At 43.2% G+C, this 15,311-nt stretch overlaps 2 long non-coding RNA genes across 3 annotated transcripts in view; both read left to right on the top strand.

Moving 5' to 3' along the window:
• Positions 1–1,418: 1,418 nt before the first annotated feature.
• Positions 1,419–15,311, top strand: part of LOC123329477 — a 99,569-nt gene continuing 85,676 nt past the window's right edge. The window contains exon 1 of one of the 2 annotated variants that reach the window (XR_006544958.2): positions 1,419–1,735. This is a non-coding gene — a long non-coding RNA (uncharacterized LOC123329477). Of the gene's footprint in view, positions 2,778–15,311 lie in introns of both variants that reach the window. The other variant, XR_006544959.2, reaches the window with a different exon arrangement.
• On the top strand, positions 8,797–10,613 carry LOC123329479. Its single transcript, XR_006544962.1, has 2 exons — positions 8,797–8,909; positions 10,004–10,613. It is a non-coding gene; the product is annotated as an uncharacterized LOC123329479 (long non-coding RNA).

Here is a 15,311-nt window from a genome sequence, read left to right as displayed (position 1 = left end):
GTAATCTGTCCCTGGTGCCAAAAAGGCTGGGTGGGGACCACTGCTCTAGAGTAAGGAGGAAGCCAGTGAGAGTGGAGGCTTGACCCTGAGGCTAAGCCAGAGCACAGGGCATCAGAACACATCTTCTTGGTTGTCCTGGTCAGCGTGGTGGCCAGGTTGAGAAGGCCCAAATGTCTCGGCTCTTCTCCTGCCAGTGAGGAGGCAGCCTCCAGCCACAGGGGCATTGTGGAGGGACCAGAGTCAGGCTGGCAGAGGTTCTCCAAGAGAGGCTGACAGACCAGCTGCATTGGCATCACCTGTAGGCTTGTCTGAAATGCAGAGTCTCAGGCCCCACCCTGACCTACTGAGGTTGAATATGTTGTGCTGGATACAGGAAATGAAATAAACTCTTTCAGGTGATTTTCAAACACAAAATGTAAGAACCACTGCTGTGAGGGCACCAAGGAATTGAATGTGGGATTTGGAAGGAGGGAGCTTAGATGTTGGGCTTCTCCAGTGACTCAGGGGTAAAGAACCTGCCCACCAATGAAGGAGACACAGGTTAGATCCCTGGCTCAGGAAGATCCCCTGGAGAATGAAATGATGCCCCACTCCAGTATTCTTGCCTGGAGAATTCCATGGACAGAGGAGCCTGCTGGGCTCTAGTCCATGGGGTTACAAAAGAGTTGAACATGACTTAGCGACTGAACAACATCAGCTTAGGTGTTGGAAGAGAGGATGGTAAGTGGATGAGGGCCCTGGGCTAAGTCTATAGGATGAAAGGTGGGGTTTTGATGGGAAGGATAAGAAAAATTAGGCACTAGGACAATGGGACTGGAGAAGGCAATGGCACCCCCTCCAGTACTTCTGCCTGGAAAATCCCATGGACGGAGGAGCCTGGTAGGCTGCAGTCCATGGGGTCGCTCAGAGTCGGACAGAACTGAGCGACTTCACTTTCACTTTTCACTTTCATGCATTGGAGAAGGAAATGGCAACCCACTCCAGTGTTCTTGCCTGGAGAATCCCGGGGACGGCGGAGCCTGGTGAGCTGCCGCCTCTGGGGTCGCAGAGTTGGACATGACTGAAGCAACTTAGCAGCAGCAGCAGGACAATGGGACAGGTCGTGGGGGTGGGGAATGGCCTATAGTTAAGATCAAGTGGAATCTCGTCTCGTTACCAACAGCTGAGCAGTCTCCATCAATCCTTCTCCTCTCCCTGAGCCATGCTTACTAGGCTCAGGTGTTGCCACTTGTCTCATGGGGTTGCTTTACGGCTGCTGCTGTTGCTAAGTCGCTTCAGTCCTGTCTAACTCTGTGCGCCCCGAGACGGCAGCCCACCAGGCTCCCCCGTCCCTGGGATTCTCCAGGCAAGAACACTGGAGTAGGTTGCCATTTCCTTCTCAAATGCATGAAAGTGAAAAGTGAAAGTGAAGTCGCTCAGTCGTGTCCCACTCTTAGTGACCCCATGGACTACAGCCTACCAGGCTCCTCCATCCATGGGATTTTCCAGGCAAGAGTACTGGAGTGGGGTGCCATTGCCTTCTCCATTTATGGCTGCAGAGCAAATCAATGTACGTGTCCACGCTCACAAACTAGTACTTGAACTTGGATTTAAATGGGGAGCTGAGTGGTGGAGCAGTAGAGTGACAGAGGGCAGTAGTTTCTTGTGTTTTCTCGGTGATTCTGGCCCACACGGCTGCTTCTGTGATCAAAATGTTCCATTCTGGCCTCCAGGCAATCCGAAGTGACTGGGAAAGGTAAGTTCTCCACTTGGACTGATTTAAACAATGAAACAAGTATTTCGCCTGCCTTCTGTTGAGGCAAAAGCTAAGAACCTCCCCCAAAGAAAAAAGGGACAGGTTTTGTCCAAGTTGTACATTTTGAGCCGCATGGAAAATGGAGCAAGGGGTTGGTGAATGCGGCCCCAGAAATGGAGAAGTGTGTGCATGAGGAAAAATGTCAGGAGCTCAGAGGGAAAAGACCTGGATTTGAATCAACCCTGGTCTGTGACTTCCCAATTGGGTGACCTTAGCAAATTCTTTAATCTCTCTGAACTGTTGGTTCTTCTGTCTCTCTCTCTCTTTAAATAATTTATTTTGGCTGCACTGGGTCTTCATTGCTACTCAGGCTTTTCTGTAGTTTCAGGGAGCAGAGACTACTCTCTAGTTGCAGGTGCTCAGGCTTCATTGTTGCAGAACACAGGCTCTAGAGCATTCGGGCTTCAGAAGTCGTAGCATGTGTGCTTGTGGTTGAGGCGCTCTGGCTCAATTGCCCCCGCAGTGGGATCCTCCCGGACCAGGGATTGAACCCATGTCGCCTGCATTTGCAGGCAGATTCTTTACCACTAAGCCACCAGGAAAGCCCTGAACTGTAGGTTCTTGATTTCCAAAAGACAACTATTTTGAGGATTGGGGAAAAGTGATAGGTGATAAGAAATGCTTCCTGAATCTCAGTTCTGTCTCAGCCTTTGCCCTGAATACAGTGAGGGGAGGAGAAGGAATTCCTGAGTAAATTGTGCTCTGCAAGCTTTGTTAACACAGGCCCTTTGAAGAAGCCATGTCTTTAATGATCCCTTAAGTGTTTACTTGACACAGTTCATCCCATTCACCTGTCAGTCCTTCCCCTTCCCATCTTCACTGGGTTGGGGAGACTGTTTGCCAAGCCAGCTGATCAATTTCTCTAAGCAACAGAGGACATTTCAAACCTTGTCTTCTGTCCTCATTCCCAAGTCAGGACAGCACTTTCCGGTTCTTGGCATCTTGTGTTTGGATTTGGGACTGGGTTTCCTTTCTGGCCAGTGTGAGTAAGACTAAGACAAGACGCAGCTGGGAGACAACATCGTTTCATGGGCACTGATTTTATTGTAAGGCCGGGAGGATGGTGAAGTGGGGGATGGTTTTAGTTTCTGTAATAGTCTCCTCTAGAAGGGTGGCAGGAGGGAAGGAAAAATCAAACAATTGGTCTGTATTCTTGCCCGGGGCTCCATAATTTGCCTTTTACTTTCTGCATTTTCATATTTGAGTCTGAAAAGCAGAGGGACCCAAACAATGAGCAACAGATGTCCTGGTGCAATCCGCATGGTACATGAATTCAGTTAGCATGCAAATTGTCATCCTTGGGCGATTCCTGGGGACTGCTGAAAAGACAACAGTCTTGCTTTGCAAAATAGATAGAGGGCATGATTAAAATGTCTGGATCCAATCATATGTTTAATTACAATCCTTTTTTTTTAATCTCAACTACACTGACTGGTAGCTATTATGACACAATATTGAAAATGTGTATGACGCATGGTGGCACTTGGAAGGCTGATCGGTGGTCTGTGTTTGATCAAAATGATCAAAGCTCCTTGCCATGGAGAGCCCCTCTCCTCCTCTCTCGTCTGATCTACTTAGACGAGCAAAATATGATTTACAGGAGACAGTTTATGTGATTTTCATTCCCCTAGAGCAGGGGCATAATTTTTGCATCACCATTTTCCCTTAGAAACAATGGGAGCTTGACAATGCTTATAAACACACAGTAACAGACCCTGCTCATGGTTGTCTGCAAGGCATCTCTCCTGCTTCAGCTCTCTCATTGACTTTCAAATGTTTGAACACTTTTGAATTTTATTATTGGTATGATCAGAAAAAAGACCAAAAGAAAATGAAAGTGCTAAGAGAAGAAACTCTTATTTCACCCTATCCATACAATCTGATTATATTTGGGGGACTTCAGAGAAAACGGAATTTCTCATCAGATGATGTGTTCAGCCTGAGGTTTAACTACTTGGTTAAGGATGGGGACTGAATTTCACTGTGTCAGTTGTGGAAGTGGCATCAGCTAAAGCTGCTGTTGTGTCTGTTATGAAAAAGAATTTATATTGGAATTTTTTTTCTGTACTTCAGTTGATTCTGAAAGGTGGAGAAATAAGGCATAGAATATGCCTCATTAAGTGGTGCTAGTGGTAAAGAGCCCACCTGCCAAGGCAGGAGATATAGGAGATGCAGGTTTGATCCCTGGGTCAGGAAGATCCCCTGGAGAAGGGCGTGGCAACCCACTCCAGTATTCTTGCCTGTTGAATCCCATGCACAGAGGAGCCTGCTGGGCTACAGTCCATGGGCTTGCAGAGTTGGACACAACTGAAGTGGCTTAGCACACATGGGGATTTTAAATATGTAACCAGCATTATGGAGAGGATTGTTTGCCAACAACTTGACAAAACCATTGTTATTAATTTACTTTATCAGATGAAAGACTTTTACACATTTCACAGCTAGGCAGTAGTATATTTTTTCACGTCCTGAAGGTTTGGCATTGGAACTTCCTACAAAACTTGGGTTGTGGTTTCATATACATCTGCTTCTCTATTTTAGAGATGTCTTGATTTCCTTTGCTCTCCTTTTATAAGGGTTATTGTATAAAGAAAACAAATATCCTTTACTAAGAATAAGAAACTGAACCAAGTATTTACTGTACTGCTGCTCGGCACTCAGTACAGTGCTGGGGTCTACGGGGGCTTTAGCTGACTTGTTAAGACTTGAGTCCTGCTCCCAAGGATTTTATAGCCCAGTGTGCTTCCCAGGTGGTGCTAGTGGTAAAGAACCCACCTCTCAATGCAGGAGATATAAGAAATGTGGGTTCGATGCCTGGGTCAGGAAGATCCCCTGGAGAAGGACATGACAATCCACTCCAGTATTCTTGCCTGGAGAATTCCCCATGGACAGAGGAGCCTGGTGGGCTACAGTCCATGGGGTTGCAAAGAGTCGGACACACAGAACTGACTTAACACGCACCCGTGCCATCTCTATAGTCAGTCTTATCTGAGGAAGAAACAGAGATAAAGAGATGAAAAGAAAGACAATAGATACAGGGAGTTGGAGAGGGAGAGAGGAAAAAGGCTTGGGGGAGGAGGGTGGACAAAGCAAAAGAAATGGTTAGAACCTGTAGTCTTTTTATCAGCTGCGTCCTGTTACTATAGATTCCCAAGGAAGGGGGTGGGGGTGCATTCCAGGCTAAAAGCTGTTTACTATCATAAGGCTTTGGTTCCAAACTCTTTTGTTCAAATTCTAGCTACAATAGCTGAGACAGACTCTGGGTGAATCGCAAACACTGATTTTTTTGGTTTTGTTTTGTTTTTGAATCTGAAACCCAAGGTCTACCCTAAAGGCATGCTGAATGACCTATTTAGCTTTTACCCTAATTCAGCACTTTAGATCCTATACCAATAGCTAATATTTATTGAGGTCTTACCTTATGCCAGGCATTGTGTTACTACTAAGCCTCAGAGAGGTTTCTCATTTAGTCTTCATAAAACTCCCCTTGGAAGTATCATTTTTTTCAATGATTCAAGTGAAGGAAGCGAGGAACTTGCCCTAGGTTAGGGCTCAAGAGATCAATATTCAGAACCTGGGGGTGTAACTACTATTTGGTACAGTATAAGTATATGCAGATGAGGAAAAAGATAAACCTAAGGGAAAGACTGAAAAAGGCAATAGGTGAAAAAAGGTAATGTGTACTGCCATAGAGTCTTATTATATCCCTGTTCTAGAAACTCTATTCCTTAAGCATGGGAACCAATTCTATTCCAGTCTCTGCTTATGTCCAATCTCACTCTCCTCTCTGGGAGAAGGATGGAGGTGGGGGTGTAAGATGCTTCCTGTTGTGAAGTGAGTGCTTTTGGACAGGGTGGAAGGTTGAAGTTTGAGTAGTTGGAGCAGAACTTGAGCTGGTCTTGGAGAAATTAGCTGGGTCGTTAATGAGGAGGAATGTGTGCTCCACTTGTGTAGGAAGGTAATTAGAAGGAGGGGAGGAGATAGTGTGAGTTTTCATGAAGGGTGGGGACCAGGGTGGGGTTCTGCAGGGCCACAAGATCATCCCAGCAGAGGTGGATGGCTTGTTTTGAGGAGATGAGGGTTGCGATGGAGGGTCTTATATCAGGTTCCCTTAACTCCTTCAGTTGCAGGAGTTCCCCTTCTTGTGATCTGATAGTGGTTGAACAAGACTGGGTACTGTGACCACGTGGCCTGAAGTGAGCTCTCATTCAACCCCACAGTGGGAAAGATACCAAGGTTGGCACAGGGGCAGAAAAGAACCTGGGCTTCCCACAAGTTGATCCCATGATTGTCTGATTTTCACGAAAGCCTGCAGTGTTGCTATTGAGCAGAAGTGTTAATAGATCATAAGAAACTGAAAGTTGCTCAGACGTGTCTGACTCTGTGACCCCATGGACTATACAGTCCATGGAATTCTCCAGGCCAGAATACTGGAGTGGGTAGCCAATCCCTTCTACAGCAGATCTTCCCAACACAGAAATCGAACTGGAATCTCCTGCATTGCAGGCAGATTCTTTACCAGCTGAACTACCAGGGAAGCCCATAATATATCATAAGGGAGCTTCAGAGAAGATAACCTGGACCACCCTGGTGGTGCAGTGGTTAAGAATCCACCTGCCAATGCAGGGACACAGGTTTGACCCCTGGTCCGCGAAGACTCCACATGCTGCAGGCAACTAAGCCCATGTGCCACAGCTCTTGAACGCTTGAGTTGCAACTACCGAAGCCCATGAGCCTAGAGGGTATGCTCTGCAACTAGAGAAGCCACTGCAGAGAGAAGCTTGCACACAGCAACTAGAGTAGCTCCTGCTTGCCACTAGAGGAAGCTCGTGTGCAGCAACAAAGACCCAGCACAGTCAAAAAATAAATGATTTAACAAAAAGACAACCTGCAAAAATTATTGTTGAAAAGTGGCAGAATGTCTTGATCCTCACAGCTTCATGGATGTGTTCAAGAATATAGCTAATTTTATTTCCTGCGAAACACCTCCGTTTTGTTCCTTGCTTTTCTTAGTGCCATGTTGGGAATGGTCACTAAACATCACTCCTGTGTGTCATGAGCTCCTTGAATGTTCAAAGGGACTAGCAAAGAACTCTCCAGGGCAGCTTACCTCTAGTCAGTGACTCTGTGCCCTCCAGTTGCAGCTACCTTGTGATTAGGAGCAAGACTTATAATTTAATGGTGTTTTACACTTTATGAGAGTGTGCCATCTGTGTGTGTAACCAAAAATGAGGCTACTAGCCCATCATAGTCAGACTCAGTTTTGCGTGGTTTTCCAGGGCTGGAGATGGATCAGCCCTGCTCACCACCTCACATTCTCCCGCATCTCCCTAGTAAAGCTTTGGGACTTCGGGCTCCAGGTTGTTCCGTGACTCTGGAGTTTTCACAAGTCCTAGCTCCCTCCATGGGAGTCGATCTTCCCGGCACAGTGAGAGAAGCATCTGTTCACCTTGGGGTTATCTAGAACCTTTTCTAAAAGAAGCCTAAACATCTTCCTGGTTGAGAAAACTTAATAGTCAAACATTTAATTTAGTTCACATTTTAAAACTCTAACATACTATATTATCATCGTCTTGGTTTCCTGTGGCTGCTGTAACAAATTGCCACAAGCTGGGTGACTGATAATAGAAATTTACTCTCTCATCGTTATGGAGGCCAGGAAACAGAAATTGAAGGACCCTAGAGAGAATTCTTCTGGCCTCTTCCAGCTTCCAGTGGCTCCAGGCATTCTTTGGCTTGAGGCTACATCATGCCAGTTTTTGCCTTTGTTTTCACAGGACCTTCTCCTTTCTGGGTCTGTGCCTTTTCTTCTTCTGTCTGCATTTGTCATTGGGTTTGTTACCGAAAGTTATGTAGTGGGATTTGGCTGCTCTCCGCTCAAAAGCCAGTAAACAGCCCAGGTTGGTGGAAAGGAAAATTGCTTTATTTCAGATGCTGGCAACAGGTGGAGGGTGGGAATAGGGGAGGCAGACATCTGTCTAAAGGCTGACTGCCCCTAACCCCCCACTGGCAATCAGTGGCGACAAGAGCTTTTATAAACAGAAGTGAAGGTGTTGGTGGTGGGGGCAGCTCATGCAGAAACAGCATCTGACAGTCATCTTCATTCAAATTGGTCATCGGTGGTCTGACCAGCGTCATCTTGGTTGCTTTAGGTACAGTTAATCTTCAGTTCCAGGGTCCATTTGTTCCCATTTGTTTGAGGCTAATTCTTAGCATTGTGCATCTTATGTAATGGGTACAGTCTGGTCATCATGTAGTTAAATTCTTCCACCTGGTGTTTACTAAGACAGCTCACAGGATGTGTCTTAGAACAAGATCTATAGCCCTTGAGAAAGAACTAAAGGTCCTTGACTGTGCTTAATGACTACATCATTATGATTTGGTCTCCTTTGACTGTTTTCCTTTGTTTCTCCTTTTCCCATTTCTCTGATTAAACTTACTCTTTGCCTACAGTTTTTTTTTTTTTTACAGACAAAAAGCAGGCAGAGGACATGGCAGGGGCGAAGGACTATAGGGTCCTGCTTCATTTCAGATTTAGTGCCCACTTCCACTAAATCCAAGATAATCCAGGATATATCTTCTCCAGCAGATCTTCCCGACCCAGGAATCAAACCGGGGTCTCCTGAATTGCAGGTGGATTCTTTACCAACTGAGCTATGAGGGAACCCCTAATCTCATCTCAAGATTCTGCAAAGTCTCTTTCAGATGTTAGCACATGAACCTATCTTTTGGGGAGACCATCATTGAATCCATTGTAATCATGCTCTCTAAATAAGCTGCCTTGAGAAAATATTATATTCAACAATTGTAATGATGTAGCAAATGTTTAAAAATATTTCACTTTTAATTTTTAAGATGTGGAGTGATTAAAGAATTTGCCTGGCCAGAGATTAGGAATGCTAATTACCAGCTGCAGACACGTCTCTGCTAGTCATGGGAGCTGATCACTTTGGAGATTGGGAAGATAAAACACCACATGACTCGCTGTATCAGTTGAGTGGGATGCAGACATAGGCAGAGCAATTTGCTGTTAGAGGGACACAAGAACTTATGGAGTGTTTCCCTTCTAGGGGCCATGCTACAAAGATGCTCTGGGGTCCTTGAAACTACCCAGGTTTGTGTCATACCACTTGAGTGAAACACTTTTAGTATGAAGCAAATAACTTTGAGTTAGGATGTCTTTATGAAAGATGTACATAGACTTGTACTTGATCAAAAAAAATCTAATAGTTAGATGTTCCATAATGAAAAAAGACTATTTCCGTTGCAGTTCTTGGCACATACTTTTGGTTTCAGAAATAGCTGTGTCTTGGTTTGGTCGTCTGCACTGTGCCTTCTGTCATTTGGCACTTCCAGCCTGTAGTAACTAAAAGGAATCAGCAGTTTATGAGAGCATGACAGACTAATGGGAGGGCAGATTTTGGTCGGATAAACACATTTAACTGCAAAGTTTTTATCATGCCAAATCATACACCAGAGAAATCTTATTGCATAGAGATCATCCTTAAAGTGCTAAGACTAGATTTTCAAAGCTATTTGTTTTAATGGTGTCTCATTAGCTGATCTAAAAAACCCTTAAAACTTTTGAGTCATTCTTTTATCTTACAAATGTTGAGTATTCTTTGTAGACAGGAATTGTCTGTTAAAGTAATATTTGACATCTACTGAATCAAAAATACTTTACAATGAAAGGCTGACATCTGTTTACTATATAAAAAAGGGTGCTGTGTATTTTTACTAGAAGAATTTTCCTTTAATAAGGCAGCCAAAAGCCATCTACACACACCAAACCAATTTACAGCCAAACCTGTTGAATACTAACACAGTATCATGGATGCTTAGCGATCCATTTTTTTCAGTATTACTCTGATTTGGTATTGAGTTTGTATAGGAGATATGCTTCTTTTTTTTTTTTTTTTTTTGAGTGAAAGGAGAGAATAGCAATAAAAAGGTCTGGGTTAATTATTCATTTGGTGAGCTTTAATCTTTTCTGTGCTCTCAACTTTGATTTCATTATATTGGTAGTTGATCTTCCTTATTTAAGATCAAACTGCACTGAGTTCTTTTTCCGTTTTTTAATCAAGCAGTAGCAAACAGTCTGTGCCTTTGGCCAGTTCCACCTGAGATCTAAGTCACTGCAATTAGGAAGAGACCAGACAGAAGGCAGTCAACTTGGTAGAGTTTAAATCTGTGTGTAATCTCATACAGGTGCTGCTTCCTGTGCTCTGGAAAAATCCCTCATCACAAAACAGGCCAACTGAGCCACACCTGGGTTTAAGCAGAACATCTGGACCCACTCTTTGCTACTCACTCATGTTCTTCAAATCTTCCCAAAACAAATGGTGCTTTAGCTCAAGTCTGACACCAGAGATTTGTAAACCCTATGTGCACTGCCAAATCCAGTTTGATACGAAACACAGCTACTTTTCTTGAACCAAGTATGTTACAGATATGATACCCCTATCATATATTTCAATTAGCCAAGCCTCAAGTAATTTATGGGGGTCGTTTCTACCACTAGTAATAAATTTCATAATGGTATTAACAATTAGAGAATTTTTAAGGAAAGTTCAAGTCCAACAGCTATTAAATGCCCAAGCATTCATTGGTTATATGCTCTTTGTTTTCTAGTCATACAATCATTGAAAAATCCTGAAAATAGGGGTTTAACTATAATTAATTAAATGCCAGTTTCAGTGGGTCCTGGTTTCCTTAAGAAAAATCACCTATCAAACTTCTAAATGTCTAATTTTTACTTAGTGGAGCCACTTAATTCTTTGTACAAATCTGGAGGTTTTATAATTAAAAATATGTATTACAGGTATACTGTGGGCTTAGCGTTATGCTGAAATTTACTGATTATGCTGTAATTTACTGAATTATGTTGAATTTACTGATCTAGCAAACTTTTGGTGTAATTTGTGTGGCCTTAAATAGGGTCTTTCAGTAAGGGCTTTATGTGGAATTTTGGCATTTTGGCTCAGATGGTTACTAGTGAGTTCGGACGGTCAGGATGAAGAATGAATGGTATGGAGTAGGTATACCTTTTGTGGCTCCCATAAATGATGCAGAAACAGTGGGGATTATGTGGAGATCATCAATATATGTGTACATTTTAGATAAACACACTTAAATACATCTTCCAGTGTTAACATTTTGAACTGATAATCAGTTCATACAATGAGTTTAGTACACTTGAAATGCTGTCCTGTATATAGTTTGAATTCCCTGGTTTCAGTAGGTATTAGCCGGTGTTAGTCAAATTCACTATCTCCAAGAAGGCTTGGAAGTAAAGAGGTAGGAGGGGTTAGGGATCAAGGGCATGGGGGGACGGAGGGAATGATGGAGAAGGAGAGGATTGCTAGTTTAGTAGGAAGCACCAAATGATACCTTATATTCCTGAAGGATAGAGATTGAGAGAGACTCTACAGAGTACCTTTGGAATTCAGAGTAACTTGGATCTGATTCAGATGCTCCCAGTGTAGGGCTAATGGGAGAGCTCCTAGAAGAGAATGTGTATATGCCTTGACTTGGTAATGATGCCACTTGGCCCTGAATCAGACTTAATGCCTCTTAGCCTTGGAGCCCAGTCACTCAAATAATGAAAGCACTGAAAGTTCCAAAAGTTTCTCTGCAGCATGATTTGTTTTTGGTTGATTGGACGCACACTTATGATATTAAATGTATGAACTAACTGGGCTTTCAGGCTTGAGAATTCTCAAGTTGGTAATTTTTGTGAAATATTCTTTGAAAACCTTTGAAGCTGTAATCATTTCTTTCCCCTCTGAACCTCGTATTTTGTGATGTGAATAGATAAACTACCCATCTCAAAGGTTAAGTTTTCTAGGATCAATTTCTTATATCCAGAAGCAGTGAAGTTGAAAGGATTGCAGAGGGCATGGGAAGTGGGGGAGAAGAGCAAAAGTTTTATGAAGAGACATGCAGACAAAGCGTGAGTGTGCAGAATGAAAGCTTGAGTATTCTAGAAAGTATGCAAAAGGTTGGCCTTTGTAAGAGGACCAAGAAATACAAAGGACTAGTAAAATAAGCCATTGCTTGAAGCTCACACTTTGGAGAGAAGTGGCTCTTACAAGAGGAAGATGTGATAGAATACAACATAGGATCCCTGCCCTAAAATTGTGTGAGGGTCAAAGAATTTTTGGCAGGGAGAAAGAAGTTCCGAAACAGATACCCAATGGAGAGGCTGTGGGAGCTTCCAAAGACATAAAGAAAGTCAGCAGAGTAACCCAGGTTATAAATAATGGGGGTAACACATTGTCTGAGAGGAAGGAAATGAGTTTTATGAAGGCAGAGACCATGGCAGGGAGTATTTCTTTTCCCAGCTCCAGCACAAGGCCTGGCACACAGCGGGTAAGCAGTGCTTGAAGAATGAGTGGGGCTGGGGACTATAAAGGTATAAAACTGGGCAAAATCAGCAAGGATGGGAAAGTATTTCTTAGGCATTAGGATAAAAACAAAGAAAAAGAAGATGATTTTCTGAATAAAAGAAACTGTGCTAAGTTGCTTCAGTCATGTCTCACTTTTTGGGACCCCATGGACTGTAGCCCACCAGCCTCCTCTGTCCCTGGGATTCTCCAGGCAAGAATACTGGAGTGGGTTGCCATGCCCTCCTCCAGGGAATCTTCCTGACCCAGGGATGGATCCTGGGTGTCTCCTGCTTTGAAAGGTGGGTTCTTTACCACTAGGAAGCCCAAAAGAAACTGTAAAGGATAGCGCAAATTTGTTGGAAAATTAAGCCTGAACTCTTTTTTGGGAAATGTCTTTCTAAGTTTCAGATCATATTTTCCAATCAAAACATACCTACATGAGAATATAAACTCAAGATAAAATTCAGTGTCCCCATCAGATAGTTTAGCTGAATATCATTCAGATCTGTGATTGATAGCTACATTCCATGTGTTTCTACAGCCCAAGAGGAAGGTGCTTATTATCCCTAACATCTCACTGCTTAGTAGTAGCTAGTTGATTCCAAGTTCGTTAAACACCTGAAGTATTTTGACGAGGCTACGCAATGCTTTTGCATTCATGTTCTAAAAATGTGTTCAGTCATGTCCCACTCTTTGTGACCCCATGGACTGCAGCACACCAGGATTCCCTGTCCTCCACTATCTCCCAGAGTTTGCTCAAATTCATGTCCATTGTATTTGTGATGCTATCTGACCATCTCATCCTCTGCTTTCTCACCCATGTTCTAAAAATGAGAATGCACACACACACGTGTAATTATTTTCAACCTAAGATCCCTGACAGAAATACGTTCTTCTTTTATTTAATTATAACCTATCCCTCCAAGTGCTGTCAATAAGGTATTTTATAGATGGGGACAAATAAAGAAGGACTTTATTGGTTAAGAGACTTGAGTCTGGGACTTCCCTAGTGATTCATTGGTTAAGAATCCTCTTCCAATGTAGGGGATGTGGGTTCAATCTCTGGTTGGGGAACTAAGACCCCAAATGCCATGTGGTGTGATCAAAAACTAAACAATAATTTAAAGAATTAAAACCCTGGGTCTATAGAATTTTAGTGAAATCCTTAGAAATGATTCTCCATCATCTTAATTCAGGGACAAGCAGGACAAAGAGCCTGAAATGAAACGCTAAGGAAATCCAGGTCTTAATTTTGGTATTTACTGCAAGGATTGAGCTACAGGTATCATGAAGACCAAAACATTCAGGGTGACAGTCTTTATTCCTTCACAAGCCATACGGGAGGCTGCCTGAGATATTTTCCTTCCTCGTGTGGCTGGTAGAGGTTCACGCCAGTGAGTAGGTTGAGTAGCTGCCTCTGCATGCTGGATCCAATAAGGAGATCAAGCTCTTCACTTTCCCTCAGAGTCTCAGGTGGAACACAGGTTGGTCTCAGAGCGATGTTTTTGTTAAATCTCTTGAGGTTGAGGTTGATTAACTTTTAGGTGAAGCCACACTCTGAAATGAAGTTGAAAATGTCTTAACCTTCGAATAGGAATGGAATTCTCCCCAGTCATTACTAGCATCCACTGATGTTACAAATTTGTGGACGGATGTTATCCATTAAGGTGAAAGCAGAAAGAGGCTGTAAAGTTGACTTAGAAGGCTAAGTACTTTACCTTCAGGGAAGTGCATATAAAAATCTGTGCTGAACTGAATATATAGTCATAGTTAAGACTTTGAACACCTGGTGTTCAAACTGGCCAGGCAAAGTCATATAAAATACTGACATACTTTCTACTTACTGTTATTTTGATCTTCAGGCAGGTTAGTCTTTTTATTATGGCTGCTTAGGAATTTAGCCTCAGTGATAGGTCAACCCAGATGGCAGGTACTGAATGCCAACCGTGTGCTGGCACAAAGCCTGGATGAAGTCTAGTCCTAGGTCCAGACTAGATTTGTCAGGACCTGGTTGGTCTAATTTTAGCTTGGGTGAATGGAAATAATGGTTAAGTTCTTTAGTTCTTAACACTTTTTCTTGGTGATGTGACAAGTTGACATTTTTCAGAGAGATCAAAATCTGCAAGGCACTGCATGCCTGGCTTGGTTAGCTGAGCTGGTTGGAAACATGGGATTAATGAAGCTAAGGTTCCATTCACATCTGGCCCAAGTTGCTTTGAAGGTGAAAAACAGTTCCCTAGCCACAGGCTGTATCTCTAACACTGCCTAGCTTCTTGATTTGCCAATAATCGCCATAGTTCAGAAGGAGGACTACTATAGAGTGGATAGAGAGAGTGGTGTTCAGGGAAAATCCTCTGTCATTCCTGGAAAAATAATTGAAAGTTCATGTACTGTGATGACAATTCAGTAGCATCATTTCTGTCCCTGAACAGCCTTGTTAAGGTGACCACACATGAGAGAGTGGAACCTGAGACTACCTTCATAAAAATCAAACTTCCGTGTGTGGATTGAAATATATGAGCTTCCCAGATGGCACTAGTGGTAAAGAACCCACTTGCCAATGCAGGAGACATAAGATCCTGGGTTGGGAAGATCTCCTGGAGGAGGAAATGGCAACCCACTTCAGTATTCTTGTCTGGAGAATCCCATGGACAGAGGCGCCTGCCGGGCTACAGTCCATGGGGTCACCAAGAGTTAGACATGACTGAAGCAACTTAGCACAACACAGCATTAGAATGTATGGAAAAGAATAGTGAATTTTTATTGAGCATTTCCTGCCTATCTGGTATTCTAAGCTTTTCCATCTGTATTAACCTATATAATCTTCATAATAGCTGTATGAAATAGTCTCAGTAGCCCTATTTTATCCATAGGGAAACTGAGGCATACAGACCATCATCCATTTACTCCAGGGGCAGATGGCAGGCTTGCTCCAGAGCTCTTATATTCACCACTGCACTCCACTTGAGCACTGCTTGGAGAGGGAATGCATTAGCTTGCCAGTCAGCTCTCACATAGATGAGAGCTATCCAAGGACTAATCTTGGTTCACTGGTGAATGGGAGCTACCTAATGGTCTTTGATTCTATTGCTGAACTACCAAGTCTACCAATTAGCTAAAATTAGTCC

This window comes from Bubalus bubalis, chromosome 15 (assembly GCF_019923935.1).
Source record: "Bubalus bubalis isolate 160015118507 breed Murrah chromosome 15, NDDB_SH_1, whole genome shotgun sequence".
Classification (NCBI taxonomy): Eukaryota; Metazoa; Chordata; class Mammalia; order Artiodactyla; family Bovidae; genus Bubalus; species Bubalus bubalis.
This window is presented reverse-complemented; position numbering and strand designations above follow the sequence as displayed.